Source organism: Callorhinchus milii, unplaced genomic scaffold (assembly GCF_018977255.1).
Source record: "Callorhinchus milii isolate IMCB2004 unplaced genomic scaffold, IMCB_Cmil_1.0 Scaffold3, whole genome shotgun sequence".
Classification (NCBI taxonomy): domain Eukaryota; kingdom Metazoa; phylum Chordata; class Chondrichthyes; order Chimaeriformes; family Callorhinchidae; genus Callorhinchus; species Callorhinchus milii.
Genome location: NW_024704744.1, coordinates 12,968,246 through 12,984,589, shown reverse-complemented (window position 1 = coordinate 12,984,589; position 16,344 = coordinate 12,968,246). Strand labels below are relative to the sequence as shown.

At 40.3% G+C, this 16,344-nt stretch overlaps 1 protein-coding gene across 1 annotated transcript in view; it reads left to right on the top strand.

Annotated features, from left to right (window-relative positions):
- Positions 1–550: 550 nt before the first annotated feature.
- Positions 551–16,344, top strand: part of LOC103185964 (myelin transcription factor 1-like protein) — a 178,796-nt gene continuing 163,002 nt past the window's right edge. The window contains exon 1 of the mRNA XM_042333467.1: positions 551–650. The gene's annotated coding sequence lies outside the window, so the exon portion shown is untranslated. The remainder of the gene's footprint in view (positions 651–16,344) is intronic.

Here is a 16,344-nt window from a genome sequence, read left to right as displayed (position 1 = left end):
ATTTTACTGATTACTTCAGAGAATATCTTGTGTTTGTATTTCATTGTGCATACCAAACAAAGTAAAATTACTTTTGCAGGCAACTGACTCTCTCTCTCTGTCTGTCTGTCTCTCTCTCTCTCTCTCTCTCTCCGAATCTGCAATGGTTCTGTGTTAGCTATTAGGAGAGTTATGGTAGAGAGGCTCTCCAGTGGATGCTGATTTTAGCTGATTATAAACACTGTGCCAGGGCCCCAAGGATCCCTTCATTTTCCTGACACACTTGACTGCTGCCCCATTAACACTTTGTCTGTTATTGCAATATACCAATTTTAATTAGTATCATTGAATGTGGAGCTTGACGTAGAAATAATCCAGTGAATATACTGTATCTATATATATATTTAAAAAAACACAAAAATGTTATTACTTTTGCCACCATCCCTTTTAACTGGTAGCAAAATATTTATTTTTTATTTTTTGAGTATCCCCTTTCCTGTTTGGCTTCTATGTTTCCCCCCTGTTTTAGATGTGATCTTCTCACACTTTCCACAGAAAATGAATTCAAAAGAAAATTGGTGAACCGGCAGGCCAGCGCCAACAGCTTCTGTGACAAGCTCAGAAGAGCAAAGTGTGGACCAAAGAATAATCACATCACCAAACCATTTCAGGTACAGAACCTCCAAATTAAGGTTTAATTTGGAGACGTTGGGCGATGTGGGGGAGGTGGGCAGGTGGGGAGGGGGGATATAATCTTTACCTTCTTCAGTTCTTTCATGATTTTTTTTTTAATGATTTTGAACAGCAGCGCTATGATCTGCACCCTCTTTCCTGAAGTATTCAAAGCAGTCAGGATCTGTGTTGTTTTGCATTCGCTGTCATCCGATGATTTATGGGTAAAAAATGGCCCATTTGCAGTTCGATTAGGTGATGCATCTGGTTCTCTGTTTGTTACAAAATCACACACCTCTAATCAGAATGAGCCTTTGCAGAGAGAGCCATGCAGCATTTAGTAAGAAAGGGAGGAAAGCTAAATCGTTCAACCAGAATAAGATGAGGAGGGGATAAACCGTATGCCTCCCATTGAAGTGTTTTTTTNAATATTAAAAAATTGACCACAGACACAGACTGTCTGTTTCCAGATGCAGTTGGTGTACCTATATCTTTTTTTTGTTCAGAAACAGATCTTTGGTCTGAGGTTGCTAGGATTATTTTAGTTAGGATTTCTTTGGCAGAAATTTGAATTGATTGTTCATTCCCCCGCCCCCGCCCCCCCCTCTAAAAGTTAGCTGAATTGATGCCTCTGATGCAGCATTGCAAACAATCTTGAGGAAAAAAACTAAAGCCAAAAGCCCGAAAAAGTGCAATATTCAAATTCATTGGCAGATCAGCAGTCAAACGGTTAACAGAAATCACACAGGCTTATGTATGAAAAAGCAATGTAACATTTCTGTTGGTAGACAGGAAAATCCCAAGCAATACTGCATAGTGGGGCAGTTGCACAGGCATTCTTGCAATGTAAATAATGTCTGTAATATTAAAACATTACCAAATTGCATTGAAAAGAAGGATAGAGGAAAGAGGGACTGCACGTGATCTGAATAAATTATTTGCTGTGACCCAGGACATCAAGAGCATTGCAGAAAGGGCTTCTCTACATAATAATATAATAATAACCCTTGTATTTGATATAGCGCCTTAACACATCGTTGAGACGTCTCAAAGCGCTTCACAGAACATATTGTAAAGTTAATTGACTGTATTTTGTGTGCGAAATGCGGCAGTGAATTGTGCATAGCTGTGTCCCACAAACAGCCGTGGATTGAATTGCCAAATAACAAAATGATTATAAAAAATTATTACAAAACAATTATAAGACATACATGCACTGAAGTTGAAGTCTCTTTCATATGTGGTACAACAAAAATATATTTGCTGTGTATTTTCTAAAAGTGAATGCATCGTCATTGATCTGTCCATCCCTCTGTCTCTGCTTCTCGATCACTCTGTCTGTTTCTCAGTCTCTCTCTCTCTCTCTCTCCCACTTTCTGTTGTACATTTTCAGTTGAACTGTTCAAAAAAAGGATGGAAATAATAATGCATTGCCTAATATACTCACACTGATATATTTTCAGTTTTTTTAAAAAAGAGACTACTCTTTAGCTCAATGGGGGTCTAGTGTATTCTGTGAGATTGAATATTTTTAGCAGGCATCCTGTGATGGCTACGTGGGTAAATCCCCTGCACAGTATGGTACTGAGCCAAGCAAATACAGGAAAGTCCCATGTTCCAGTTATGTTGATTCAACCACTCTCAATTTGAATGGTAGTTCGAGCGCCACCAAATCTCAGCACCTTTGGAATAAAGAAGCAGGGAGTGGTGAGGGGATAATTGATCAGGGTTTCTGTTCCCAGTTGCAGCTCAACAATAACACAGGTGGAAATGCACAGCGAGCCAATCAAGGTCTGAAATAAATGACTCAGTTAACGTGTTTGGATGTGATCCTTCAGCAGAGTGGGTGCTATTAATTAATAATAATAATAATCCTCGCATTTGATATAGCGCTTATCATGTGTTCGAGTTGTCTCAAAGGGGTTCACAGAATGTAAAGTGAATTGATTGTATATTTTGTGGGTGAAATGCGGCAGCCAATTGTGCACAGCAGTGTCCCACAAACAGTCGTAGATTGAGTCACCAATTTGTTATTATTTTATTTTTTGAAGGAGTTACTAGCTCTGGAAAAGTGATCCTCCAATCGACTAACAACCGGGTTACTACTTACTGCTAGGTAACAGAGGGATGTGGAGTAAGGAAATTTGCCCAACGATTCGCCCTGCCGAGAATTGAACCCAGGTCTCTCACTTGCGAGGCAAGTGCTCTAAACACTGAGCTACAGGACTCCACGCTAATGCCTGCTGAAAGGCCACAAGCAATCAGCTACCTGCCAGCACACGTGAAGAGTTAATAGTTATTTATTCGCCCACAAAATACACAGTATATCCTATGAAGCGCGTTGAGACGTCTCAACGACATGAATCCCATTTGCAGCTTTCAGGATCAAGGAGCCAGTTGGAGAAAAATATAGGAACAACTGTTTAAGGTTAAAGAAGTAAAAAACTGTTTTGAATATAAATAAACTTAAAGCTGATGGCTCATGTCTCTCAAAAGTCCCCAGCTCCTCAACCACCCCCTTCGCCCGTATTTCTTGGGGAAGAAGATATGATCAATGAATTTGCAATGTACACATGAGATGATTCTCTCCCAGAAGGCTCGTTGAAAACTCTGGCGCACCGACGTGAAAGGGTGACAGAAATAGATTTAAAATGCACGATGAATATTTATCTGGCAGCACAAAAACTGCACTTTGCACTGCTGAATAAAATAGGTAAAATATTGCCTCCGGGCAAAGCGAGGCACTGTGCAGCAGTGTGAGCTCCGACAGGCTGCCAGAGAAGAACACTCTCAGCAAGTGCACCTTCCCTGTTTTTTAATACTTTTTTTTATTTTGTTGCCCTATTTCCCTTCTCAGATTTGTTTTCCTTACACTGAGTACATTGCTTCGCTGAGAGGATAGAGAGGAGACCAGGTTCCTCCATGCAAATGCTGCTCCATCGCCTGCTGCAGTCAGTGTACGAGAGAATCCTGGGATTAATGAGGGTCTAATTTCTTCCCTTCCTGTGGGGAAACACCTGTGTCTGCTCAGCACATCACTGTGGTAGCACATTCCAGATCAGAACTCCCACTAATTTGGGACTCCTAGATTTTAAACCAGTGCCCTAACACCGATCACTAGCACGTTTAAAACGATTCCAATTTTAATTTCAGATCCGACCAATATTTCTGCCATATTTTCTCTCCTCCCGCTAAGATGGTTGGAATCAGGAATTTTCTGCGCGAACTATTGATAAGGCGACATGTGCTTAAGTCGATTTAAAAAAAAAAGGAATTAGGTAGATCCTTGAAAACAAAAGGAATATTGAAGGCTATGGGGAATGGGCAGGAGAGTGGGATGAGACGTGATGCCCCATGTGGAGTAACATGTTATGGTACTTACACCACTCGTTCACCTCTGAGGATTCTCCTAAGACACTGTTCTTTGTTCAGAATCTAGGAGGGGTAAGAGTGAGGCCCGGAGAAAGGCGTCATTTTGACATCTCTAAATTTTCCCCCTTTCCCTATTTGGAAAATGGCTGTCTACCATCTGTCGAATATCATAACCACTATGTCTCTGTGACCAGAGCTCTCTCTGCTTCCTTGTCCTTCTTAACCCATCTGTGGTTTTCAACACCTCTCTGCGGCTTTCAACATCATTTCATCTTCCTTGATCGGCTCCACTTTGTTTCCTCCAGGGGTTCTTCTTCTGCCCTCGTACGGTCATCAGTGGTGTCCCTCAGTGCTCTCTCCTCAGCCTCCTCCTTAACCTCTTCCACATGCTTCCTCTTGGAGACATCTTCTGCAGGCATGGGGTCAACTTCCACATGTATGCAGATGACACCCAAATCTACTTTCTTTCTTCTAGTTGTGGTGTTCTGTCCACCTGCCTGTCAGACACCAAGGCCTGGATGAACACCAACTTTCTGCAGCTTAAAATGGACAAGACAGAAGCCATCCTTCTTGGCTCCCACCAATATCTCCTCACCAGGCCCCATTGGCTGTCTGTCTCTGAATCAATCAACTTTAAGATCCTTACTCTCACATACAAATCTCTTAGCACCTCCCTACCTCTCTGACCTCATCATCTACTCCTCTGCCCATCCCCTTCATTTAGCTGACATAGGCCTGCAGTATATCCTCGACTCTTCCACGTCACCATCTTCAGCCACTATGCCTCTAATTTCTGGAGCTCCTTGCCTTAAATCCTCCGGCTCACCCACCTGAAAACCTATCTCTTCGATCATATCTATGGTTACCTCTCTTCTTCTCCCACAAAATATACAGTCAATTTACTTTGCAGAATAACCTGTGAAGCTCTTTGAGATATCTCAATGACGTGATAAGACACTATATTGAATGCAAGGATTATTATTATTATTGTTTTACCTCCCCCTTCCCCATCTTCCTTGCTCAGCGTCCAGCCCTGCTACTGTGCAGTGCCTCAAGACGTTATCCTATGTGAGGAATGCAATATAAATACAAATTGGTGTTTGGTTCTGCTCCCTATCTCCCACATTTCAGATGGGAGCTCAGCAGTGTGGCAGATCAAACCTGCATCCTGGTTCTGTGAGTCAGTACTCACAACACCCACCACAAGACTTCATCTTTAGAGTAATTAATGCTGGCATTGGAGCTGTTGTAGCACAAAACAAAGTTTTGAAAACTCAATGAGTGAACTAATGTCCAAATAGCATTTTTTTATATAAAAAATATTCAGGTACCTAAGTTCTTTGGTTGCATGCACTCTCATCCTCTGCGTGCACTTTAAACTTAAACTTTCATTCAAATAAATACTTCCATGACCTCAGTGCAGTCACCTAATGTGTTTGTCTCTGTCGTCATCTAATGTGGTTTAATTAACATTGGAAGTTAGTGGAATGAGGGCAGAAATTTACTCCCATGCATTCCTTCAGAACCAGGAGTACTTCACTAGAATTGTAATGATAATTAGCAAAGAAGAAGGCACTGTGTTGTTGGAGATGCCTTCTTTTGGAAGAGACATTAAACTAAGGTCCCATCTTTCATGTGGACGTTAAAGATCCTATGGCACTATTCGAAAAGAGAAGGGAGTTTCTCACAGAATTCTGGCCAACAATCCTTCAGATAAAATTAATTATTCATATTTGTGTGACATTGCCGTGTGTGCAAATCGGCTGTTGCATTTGCCTACAAAGTTCCCAGTCACTCCACTTGGTATTAAATTCTTTGAAGTCCTTTGAGACATCTTCCTGTTGTGAAAGACATTATATCAAATGCAAAGATTATAATAATTATTATTATTACAATGGAAGGCAAAACCTGTTGATTGGGACTGAATCTAAGTTGCTCTCATTCAACTCTCAAAAGTCAGTGTAGAATGAGATCTGCAACACACCAGGAGCAGATTGCATACCCAAAATGTTTGTGGGACACTGCTGTGTGCAATTGGTCACCATTTTTGCCCACAAAATATCCAGTCAATTCACTTTACAATATATTCTGTGAAGCACTTTAAGATGTATCAACGACATGATATGGCGCTATATCAAATGCAGGGGTTGGTGTTATGTGATAGAGAGAGATCTCAAGAATTTCAAAAAGAACTAAAATCAATAGTGAGGCAAAATAATGAATGTTTCAGTTTAAACATTGTCCAATGATGTGCAGATTTTCTGTACCATTATGAGTGTTTTGCATTAAGCCAAAAGCTAAAAGATTGTCCAAAGTTTCCTGCATTTTCACAATAAAATTAACTGAACAAAATGGGCATGATTGTTGTTTTTGGAGAGAATTGTTCTACCTGCAAAGAAGAGAGGGACTGGTTAGAGAGCACTCTATATTGCGAATGTACTGTGTAACACCTAATTATTTCCCAAACAATAATGTAACTTATCATGTTTCTGGTACAGACACTTTAGCAGCTTTGTGTCTCATCTCGGCTAGGAATCTTCTTCGCTATATAAAAAAAATCATGAGCAAGTCGTGGTGAAAAAAAAACTCTTGCATGGCATCTAAAATTAGACTATTGCTGTCTGCTTCATTATTTTTTCTTGGATTTACTTAATTCCCCCCCAAATAAAATATTCTATCTAAAGCACCTATGCCTGTTTTAAAGGAGCAATTTTATTGTTATTTAGCATGAGCACCTAGTCTTAAGAACAATGAAGCCCTTTCAGTGATTATGTAGCATAACATACATATATACAAATGGCATAAATTACATAGCTTTTGGTAACCGTGAATATCAGAACATTATTTCCCATTTCTCTGCTTGCACACCATGTTTACAGATGTTAGGTGGCCAATATCACCATCGCTGCAGTGGGCAGTGGGGTTGGTTCATTGTCGGGGGTAATTGGCTATCAATAATGTATGTCTAACACTGAGTTTGACCTTAGATAGCCTCAGAGTACAAAGGAAAACCAGGAAGGGATTGGAACTGATTTTTTTTTTAGTGAGCTAACCTAAAATGACTTCTATGATTTTTTGAGTTTATAGTTATTTGGAAGAGAATGTGTGGGGGTTTCTTAAAATTGTTTTCAATGTAGTGGTTAAAAGGTTACTGTAAATCTGATTATAAAGGTAAGAGATTTGTTGAGAATGATTATACTTTCAACTGGATGACCATCGCTTTGCTTAGATTTAAGGGGTACTGTGTGTGCTAAAGGTCATTATTATTCCTGGGCAAGGCGAAACGTTGGGCAGATTTCCTTATTCCACACGCCCCTGTTTACCTAACAGTAAGCAGGAACCTGGTTGTTATTCGATTGGGGAATTGCTTTTCCAGGGGTAATAATCCCTTGACAGTTTGTGCTTTGTCGAACATCAGATTGTTTTATCTGCATTACAGTAACTGTCGTCTACTGCCCCCCCCCCCCCCCCCCACACACACACATACACACACACACACCTAAAACTTCATTCAAGTGTTAATAGACATGAATATATTAATAGGTTTTAAGCCTTGTGTGAAGTGCTCCTGGGCCTTCACAAGTGACTGATGACCACATCTGTTATTGGTGGTGCTTAGCCTTCCAGCATGCTGTGTTGTTGGATGAGATCTGCTTGGGTTTCTGCACTCCACTTCACACTGCTCCAGAGTTGGGAAATTACTGCAGGAACTTACTCACTGCAAGAGTTAGCCCTGGTTCAACAACAACAATAAATTGCATTTATGCAGCGCTTTTCGGGTGGGGAGGATGTTCACAGGAATGTTGAAGGTTATCGCCAACACTGGCCAGCTCTCATCCTCCTAGGTACTTGTTAGTTCACAAGAGGCCCAAGACCATAGATTTCTAATGGTCTCAGCCTTAGCATTGCCTTAAAGTTCACAATTGGTGAACATTTTAAAATATTCTTGAATTTGATCTTAACCTGGAATCAGATTTTTCTATTTTGGGAACTGTTGAAAAGTGGCTTCTGAACTAAAACTGAATTTAAGAGATTTTTTTCAAAATTCTACATAATCTTAAATTTCGAAAAATTAATTTTAAGGCTAATCCCACAACAACAGGTGAAACATCCCCAAAGAGAATCAAAATCCTGCATTTTGACACACAGGCATTTTAATCCAATCCAGAACCACTTACTATCACAAATAGATTATGTTCAATGTTGCTGGCCATAGTTATGTGAAATCTTATACAGTGGTTGGTCGTCCATTGGTGATAATAGGTAATGCGTGTTTTGTAGCCCATTACAATTCAGTCCATCAAGCTTTATGTCTGAACAAAGGCGGTGGGAGGAGGAGAGAGCAGGCGCTGGCATGGAGGCTGCATCGGTCTTAAATGGGACCGACCTTTAACAAAGTTTTATAGCCCATCCAAAGAATATTTCCACTTGCCTCGTATGTGTCTAAAATGAAATTTCACAATACCTATTAAGTGTGTGTTGTGTGTGTGTGTGTCTGTCTGCTTCCCTCCCTTTTGAACACCTCGAATGATTTTATATTAACGTTTGTGAACTTTGGGCAGTGACAGAACCAGGCTGGATTGTGATCCTACCAATGGTTGAATAGTTTGCTTTTTGCTCTGACACATGAATTATGTCAACTTGGGTGAAGTTATCAAGGGAAACCATAACCAGTCAGTCCGATCCTTCAGGTGAGAATGAGAGGCAAGGATGCATAGCAGTGTGATATCAATTTGAATGGGGAAAGTGTGGGGTGAGAGGGAGATATACAATGCAGTTCATTTGGGTAGCTTGGATGTTATCCAGCAGGTTTGAACAGGCTAGAAGGGGATTTCATTGTGATAGCTGAACACAATGCTCAGAAAAGAGATGCTTAAATCCCTCAGTTTGGCTGGGAGAGTGGCCAATTGCAGTAATCCTCAAGGATTTTTACTCCATGTGATAATTTGTCCACAGCACAGGAGGTTCTTGAGGCTTGGCACTTGCATAATTCTGCATTCTATTGTGTATATGTATTATTAATTCTTTTGCATGTGTTGTCATCAAAAATAATCCCTTCAAAAAATATATACTAATAATAATTTGGTCATAAATCCACGACTGTTTGTCGGACACTGCTGTGTGCAATTGGCTGCTGTGCGCAATTGGCTGCTGCATTTCACCCCAAAAATATACAGTCAATTCACTTTGCAATATATTTTGTGAAATGCTTTGAGACGTCTCAAAGACGTGATAAAGCGCCACATCAAATGCAAGGATTCTTATGACATTGCTAGTTTGAAAGATCTTACTGAGGCCGCATCGTTTATGAATCTCCCCATTGGTAATTTATACTTGTTGCTTTGACATGCAGAATTTAATTTATAATAATAATAATCCTTACATATGATATTGCGCCTTTCACATTGGGAGGACATTTCAAAACACTCCAAAGGATTTTACCACAGCAACAAGTAGCTTTCATTCAGTGGCCGTCATATAGGATAGTATCTTAGAGCATTGTATATCTTGGGGGGATTCGACGCTGAGCAAGAGAGAGGGGCAGATGATCATAGTTGCAGTCGAAGAGGTAGGTTTTCAGGTGGGATATAAAGATAGATAGAGGCAGAGATTGGGGCATAGTGGCTGACGGATTGTGACCTAGCGGGGTCAGGAGACACACATTTTATTGTTGACCGTGGCACTACGAGAAACTCCTTGCTTTTTCAAAGATGCCTTGGGTTCTTTAACATCCATCTAAACAGGCAGACAGGACCCCAGTTTAACACAGCAAGGGCAACTCAAACAATGCAGGGACTCCTCAGCACTACACAGCGAGTTCAAAGTCTGGAAATGGGGTTAAATCCACATCTTTCTGACTCAGAGAGTGCTATCAACTGATCCAGCCTAACATCTTGAAATCAGGTGGCCCAACATAGTTCATCTGACTTTCTCATAAGTATGTGATCAAAGATCAATATCTGGCACACAATGCCATGGATAGAGAGTATTGATCGATCCTAACTATGACAATGAGTTTTGCCTATTAAATAATCTATATTGTAGTCTTGATGTTATTGTTTGTTTGTTTGTTTGTTTGTTTTCTTCATATGTTCCTAATAAAAATACTTATATCAAAATTATTTCTTTCAATGGCTGGTTGGCAGGCACCTTTGTCCCAAAATATCTATCGATCTTAGCCTTATGATTGTGCAGGTTTTTGGAAATGTCTTTATTTCAGTCTTGTTTTGGAAACCTGTTTTCCACAGGTAAAAAACCATAAAAGACGAGGAGGTATGAGGCTCATTTTCTGGCCTGTGCTGAGTTAGGTGATCATCATCTAAGGTGGCGATGTCCTCAGTGCCGACAACAGCAACAACTTACATTTATATGGAGCCCTTCACGTAGGGTAGCATCCCGGAACGCTCAGTGTCCTTAGGGAGGGGGAAAACTCCTCCTGAATATTCTTCAGTTACCCTTCTAGAAAGTGCACCTCTGTGGACTTGTGAAAACAGGGTGGGGTTCAGGTGTGATGAATCCCCACCCCCCCAGTTTCCTTAATAACTTAAGAACTTTCACTCTGGGAATGGCCTGGAGCAAGGTATGAGGGGAGCTCCAGTGCCCATTGACCCACACCCCAGCATGAATCACCATTTTCAGAATTATGGGGCGGAGACACAGATACAGTTGTTCACTCCAGTTAATTTGAACGGAATCACTGTTTGAAATAAATAAAGATCAAAGATTTTCACCTTTGGTCCTGTACCTAATTTCAATCCAGTTGAAGGATGCAGTGGCAAGAGATTACCTTAGTTGCAGTGATCATTAATTTGCATCCAATATGAGGAAAATCAGTTTCAGAAAAAAAAACTTTCATTATCTGTCTCCTTACAAATTTGTGCAGTGTTGATGATATCATCAAAGGACTGGTCCAGATAATTGACTGAGTGACCTGATGGTGCAAGGGAACTGAGTTAACATGAGCAAGCAGTTATCATATCTGAGATGTTATGGTAATCCTATCATTGTAACTGTGCCTTAATCTCTACTCTCTTCATGTTCAGTAAATCTTTGTCACCAGAAAACACCAGAAAATAAATGCAAATATTGTCATCAGAAAACATAAATGCAAATCTTCAAATTAGTCAATAGCAATATGGAAAAATAACATAAAATATGTTAAACATGAATCTTTATTGTTACTCTGACTTTTAAAAAAAAATAAAGATTTTAATATTCTTTCTGAGACCATAGAATGTTTCATGGTGCCTGGTATCGTGGGTAGCAATCTTGTCTCTGAGTCAGAATGTTGTGGGTTAAAAGATGAGGAAGAAGGGAGTTTCTCCTGGTGTCCTGGCCAACAATCCCTCAAATATAATTGGCTGTGTTTGGGACTTTGCCATATGCAAATTTGCTGGTGCGCTTGCACAGAAAATACAAACAGTCACATCACTTTACAGTTTATCCTGTGAAGCTCTTTGAGACATCTCAATGACTTGATAAGGCACTGTATCAAATGTAAGTAGTATTATTATTATAAAGCCCCAATGTCAGGACTTTGAGCTCATAGTCTAGAATGACATTCCGATACAGTCCTGGGGGAGTGTGGAGATGACGTGATTTGGATGAGATGTTAAATCAAAATCCTATCTGCCTGTTGAGGTATATGTTAAAGATCCCAAGGCACAATTCAAAAAATGAAAGGAGTATCTCCCAATGTTCTGGTCAACAATCCCCCAGATAAAATCACAAATAAAAGAGAATTTAGTCAACACAACAAATATATTAACATATCATAACATAACATGTAGGAATAGGAGTAGGCCATTCGGCCCTTCAAGCCTACCCCACCATTCAATCATGGCTAATCTTCTAATCTAACTCCAGCTAATAACCTGACCCTGCCTTATCACCATATCCCTTAATCCCTTTTGCAATAAGAAATCTATCTATCTCAGTCTTGAAAAGGTGTAGCACTGAGTAGAGCTTCATTGGGGGAATTCGCACCAGTGCATTATCGGCACAATGCCTCCTTCTTGTACTACAAACATTCTAGAAATCCATTATTCTTCAAATGTTTTACAACAACATGTTACAATTGGGGCTTGATAGAGTAGACAGTGTGAGACTGTTTACCCTGGTAGGAAAATCTAGAACTAGGGGTCACAGTTTTAAGATTAAGGGACAGCCCTTTCGGACTGAGTTGAGGAAGCACTTCTTCACTCAGAGGGCAGTGAATTTATGGAATTATCTCCCCCAGAAGGCTGTAGATGCTCAGTCCTTGAAAATATTCAAGACTGAGATTGATAGTTTTCTAAAGGATAGAGGGATTAAGAGATATGGGGATAAGGCGGGCAGATGGAGTTAGGTTAGAAGATCAGCCATGATCTTATTGAATGGTGGGGCAGGCTCGAGGGGCCGAATGGCCTACTCCTGGTCCTAATTCCTATGTTCCTATGAGAAAAGCGTTGGGACTGTTTAATAATAATAAGCCTTGCATTTGATATAGCACCTTATCATGTCTTTGAAGCGTCTCAAAGCGCTTCACAGGATAATAATAATCCTTGCATTTGATATAGCACTTTTCACGTCGGAAGGACGTCCCAAAGCGCTTCACAGAACACACTGTAAAGTGAATTGACTGTATATTTTGTGGGTGAAACTTGGTAGCCTATTGAGTGCAGCAGTGTCCCACAAACAGTTGTGATTAGGTGACCAAATTATTATTATTATTATATATGCTTTTTTAAGGGATTATTATCCACCGGAAAAATGATCTGACAATCGACTAACAACCGGGTTTCTACTTACCGCTAGGTAACAGAGGTGTGTGGAGCAAGGAAACTTGCACAACGTTTTGCTCTGCCAGGGAAACAAACCTGGGTCCTCTCGCTTTGGAGGCATGTGCTCTAACCAATCCGCTACAGGACTCCATTTGTATACACTTGTACAAAACAAATTAGGGAATCATGAAGAAGAAACTATGTATCTGAACACAGCAGGATGGAGGACAAACACATGTCTGTGTTCATCTGTGGTTATCACACATGAGAACGAGTGCCAAGATTTGCTGTATGTATCATGTTGTGACATACGCCATCTCAAATCTTGAAGCTTAATTCCCTCTTAGACACCGTTTAGATCAGTACATTTACACTTTCGATCTGTACGTTTACATAGTGTCAATCTGTATTTTGAAGCAGTTTCGAATAGCACTTTCCATGAGCTTTGTAAAGTAAAGCATTTTCATTTATTCTGGTTGTGTTCCTCATGGAAACACGATGGTTTGGTTTGTGCATGTGTCAGACACCTGGCTGATCAAAGAACATTTCTTGACCTGATTGATGATGATAAACCATTGATGAGACCACAGGTCGCCGCAGTACAAAAGGGATATTGGAGAAATCAAGAAGATCCCGAGGAGGGCAACCAAAATGATTGACGGAATGGAAGGACTGGACTATGAGGAGCGACTAAGTCAATTGGGCATGTTCACGCTGGAAAAGAGAAGATTGATAGGCGACATGATTGCTGTCTTTAGTATTCTAAAGGGGCAAGACTATATAGATCATGAAAGAAGATATGGCCTGCGATTGAAGGGGGTAAATGCAGAATGAATCTATGCAAACGCTATTTCAGTGAGCGAATAGTGAACCTGTGGAACAGACTCCGTAGGCAGACAGTTGAAGTAGGAAGTGTTGCTTCTTTCAAACACAGATTAGATAGTTTGCTTTTAGGAAATAACATAATGGGATCTAATACATAGGTAGTTTGGAACATATGTGCATGTGACCGCCAGGAAGGTGGATGACAAACTAGATGGACCTGGGTCTTTTTTCGTCGAGCACTTCTTATGTTCTTACGTGCTTATAAACAAATCATTGATGCTTAAAATTGTAAATCTTTCTGCTAAATTTAGTGATCAAAAGAGCTTTAATTATATATGTGTATCCCTCAGTAATGGTTTTATGATGGGAGTAACGACTCCTTCAAGCACTTTGGGACAGCCTCCAAAAGTGAAAGGCGCTATATAAATGTAAATTTGCATTATATTGCAATGTGGATTGATACATCGCTGGTGTATGTGAGAAGAATTAAGTTTGGTTGCCTGAGAGAAAGTGAAGTCCAATAGATGAAACCGTTTTCACTCACGACATCCCAGCCCAGGCTGAGACTCCAGTGCAGTACTGGGGAGTGTACTGCATTGAGGAGGTGCCTTACTTTAAATGAGACAATAAACTGAGGTTCTGTTAGCCTGTTCAGATGAACTTCAAAGATCCCATGGAGCTATTGGAAAACAAGAAAGTTTCTTTGGATGCCCTGGCCAACAGTGCCTGAGCTAACATTGGTCATATGTTTCATGGTAGTTTGTGGGATATTCTTGTGCTCAAATTTGGCTGCCACATCAGCCTTCAAAGCTATAGTCAAGACTTAAAATCTTGTGAATCGCTTTGAAGACTTGATGAAGTTCTAAATCAAATGCAAGGATGATTATTATCCAAGTAACCTAATAAAATGTTCCCTTAAAGTGCAATTTGCAGGAGAATCAGATATGTCAAATCAGATTACAGCATTCTAGGTTGGAAGTGTGATCCTTTTGCTTCTCTTTGTATCTTGTCAGTTTATTGAAGGTAGAATCTCCATTCCCTTTAATACTTCTATATGGGTTAACGTTTTGTGTAGTGTTAAATGGAATAGCCAGACCTTGTTGCATTTTGACAGACAAGTACTAATGAACTTATCAAACAATCTTTTTTTGCATTAATGATATTATAATTCAGCCAGAAATACAGGAAGAGTATTGCCGTCATCCTCCTCACACGGCTACTCATCGGTTCCACCAGTTGGAAGTGAGGAGCTTCAGCTGTCCTACAATGTGACTCAGCCTCAAACTCAGGAAAAGGCCCCCTACTGGCATTAGCTTGACATTTTCCATTTCTCAAACCAGACAACATGTGACCTCTTCTCCCCACCCGCCCCTCCCCCCCTACGCCCGCACTGTCCTGAATCACATTACCAATTTGATTGCTGAATTAAGAGAAATTTGTGTGTCATCCTGGTGCAGTGGTAGCACTCTTGGTTCTGAGTCAGAAGGTTGTGGGTTCAAGCCCCCTGTCGAGTCTTGGAATCACATAGTCTAAGCTGACATTCCAATGCAGTGCTGGAGTGGGGAGGGTTGTGTGTGTGTGTGCTATAGTCGGAGATGCTGCCCTTTGGATGAGAAGTTAAACTGAGGTCTGTCTGCCTGTTCAAGTGGATGTTAAAGATCCCATGGCACTACAGTATTTGAAAAGAGAAGGGATTTTCTTCCAGTGTCCTGGCCAACAATCCCCCAAATAAAATCAGTCGCTCACTCCGTGGCGGTTTGTGGGCCATTGCTGTGCACAAGTGGCTGCCGATGACATGATAAGGCGCTATATCGAATGCAAGGATTATTATTATTATTTGTGCTATGAGCCTACACACTCAAGGAACAGAGTAGAAAGTACCCAAACTAATTTCACATAGCAGTGCTCAAGTCAACAAAGTGAGGAGATTTTCATCCCAGCAGCAAGATATAAACTTGGGATCCGGAGGTGAAAAAAGTATGTTAACAACACAGTCCCCCCCAAGAAGCAACTTCAAACAAAACTAACACTGTGTTTGATCTAATTAGAAATGTTTAGTTTCTTCCATTGAAACTAAAACATTTAGGGTTCTATGAAATCTTTGAAATTCTATGATATTGGAGTTCTGTAGCGTATTGGTTAGCACAAGCGAGAGGACCTGGGTTTGGTTCCCGAGCAGGGCGAAACCTTACTCCACTTGCCTCTATTTACCTGCAGTAAGTAGGAACCCAGTTGTCAGTCAAAAAAAAATAATCACTCAAAAAGAAAATTTCAGTCCAATCCATGAATATTTGTGAGCCACTGCTGTGTGCAAAATACACAGTCACTACACTTTACAGTATATTCTGTGAATGCGTTGAGGTGTCTCGACTACCTGATAAGGTGCAATATCAAATGCAAGTATTATTATATTATAATAATAATTTTGTCATTCAATCTGGGACACTGCTATGTGCAATTGGCTGTGGTGTTTTGCCCACAAAATATTCACTTTACACTATATTCTGTGAAGAGCTTTGAGATGTCGCAACAACGTGATAAGACACTATGTCAAATGCCAGGATTATTATTATTACATTCTCCCCATTAGCCCACAAGAGTTGCCATCTTTCAGATGAGATTTTATCCAGAGCATCTATCCGCCTGCTCAGATGGAAGTTAAAGAAACTATTGAAAAAGAAAATGGAGTTTCTACTGGCACTTTGGCCAATAATCCTTATCAATTGATCATTCA